Here is a 1,973-nt window from a genome sequence, read left to right as displayed (position 1 = left end):
AAAAGACAAAAAGAATAGTTATAGGAAAGACTGAAAAAAAAACAACAACTGAAACACGTATTCGTAAATGAATTTCTAGGTTTAAATATATATATATATGTGTCTGAAATTTATCTAAATCTCTTCTTCGTTAACTTAGTTCATAAATGTTGTTTTCAAAATAAACTAATAAATTATTTATTGTCGTTATCAAACGTGGATTAAAAGTTGTTGCTTCACAACATTTTTAAAATGCTGCTAAAATACAAATTATTAGTAAAATTATCAGCTATCTCGCTTCAAGCTATAAATAAATAAGATATTTCTAGTTAAATCTTCATAGTTTTTTATTAGATAAAATATAAATTTCTATTGGATATTTGAGTTATAATTAAAAACTTAATTCGAAACTCAATAATATAGATAAATGACAGTGTGAGAGTACTAATAATGTTTCTCAGGTTTGACCTATTACTACATTAAAATTGGTGCTTTCGAAAATCTACAAAATTCTACCAAGAGATTTTTGATGTAGAATCTGAATGTAGATCACTAAAACATTGTAAAAAACTGTGACCTTATAAAGCAAAGTGAAACTAAGGTTTCTATGACTATGCAGTCAAACCAAATTTTGTTTTCTCCCAGTGTGTCAGTGGTGAATTTATGGACTTATTACGTTAAATGCCGGGCTTGATTCCCCTCGGTGGACAGAACGTATGTAGCCCATTGTGTGTCTTAGTGGGTCAACGGAAAATTTATGGATTTACAAAGCTAAAATTCGGGGTTCGATTTCGCGCGGTGGACTAATCGCAGATAGCACATTGTCTAGCTGTATGCTAAAAAACAACTTCTATACAAAAATCTGTTGCAGGTTATATAACTAGATATTTCTCTAAAGTTGGTCCTCCGATAAGTCAGCGGTAAGTTTACTCACTTATAACACTAAAAATCGGGGTTCGATTTCCCGCGGTTAACACGGCAGATAGATCAATATGGCTTTGCTATAAACAAAAACAAATATATTGTAGTTGAAAAAGTTGTTACATTTTTAGAATTACTCAATTTATATACAAATCTATAACTACATAAAAATCCTTGACCTGTGGTAGAGCTCTGAATTTCGTCGCTGTGTTCGAATCCGTGCGTTACCACAAAATATTCCCGCACTTTAAGCTACTGGTACGTTTTAGGAGTGACAGTCAATCCTTTAGCGTGGATGGTGGGTGGTAAGAAGCTGCTGACTGCATGCGTTCCCTCTGATCAGTACGTCAAAGTTAGAGACGACGCCAGACTGCCTTCTCTCTGATCAGTAGGTCAAAGTTCGGGGCGACGCCAGACTGCCTTCTCTCTGATCAGTAGGTCAAAGTTAGAGACGACGACAGACTGCCTTCTCCTCTGATCAGTACGTCAAAGTTCGGGTCGACGCCAAACTGCCTTTCCTCTGATCAGTACGTCAAAGTTAGAGACGACGACAGATAGTCGTAATAGCTCTGCAATAAATACTGGTATAAAACAGCTTGATAAGCAAAACACTGAATAAACTGACAGATGTTGACAATAACATACATTCACTTTGAACATTGAAGAATAATGAGATCTTTTAACATGATCACGAAACCTTAAGTGAAGCAAATAATGCGATTTTAGTAAACACGATTAATTTCACGATTCTCTGAATATATCAATTCTTTTGAACGACCTGGTTAGAGTTTTTAAGTTATTTGTCGGTTTATTTAACAGCAAAAATTGAATTACCTAATTGTAAAACTTGTTGTACAAAACATATGGAATATCTTATTTGTTTCTGTTTTCACAATGACTTAGATGTTTTTTAAAAAAATAAGAAAATTCTTGCACGCTGTTGGAACTCTGGGGGTTTTAATTATTGCTAATTTATATTTAATTAAAAAAATGTCTTCAATTCAGACTTATTTACTATGACGTTCAGATATATAGACAATCTGCACCCCAGTCTGAAGACTACTAACGCAAAA

The sequence above is a fragment of the Limulus polyphemus genome, unplaced genomic scaffold (genome assembly GCF_000517525.1).
Source record: "Limulus polyphemus unplaced genomic scaffold, Limulus_polyphemus-2.1.2 Scaffold1406, whole genome shotgun sequence".
Lineage (NCBI taxonomy): Eukaryota > Metazoa > Arthropoda > Merostomata > Xiphosura > Limulidae > Limulus > Limulus polyphemus.
The sequence above is the reverse complement of the archived record's forward strand: the minus strand, read 5'-3'. Positions refer to the sequence as shown.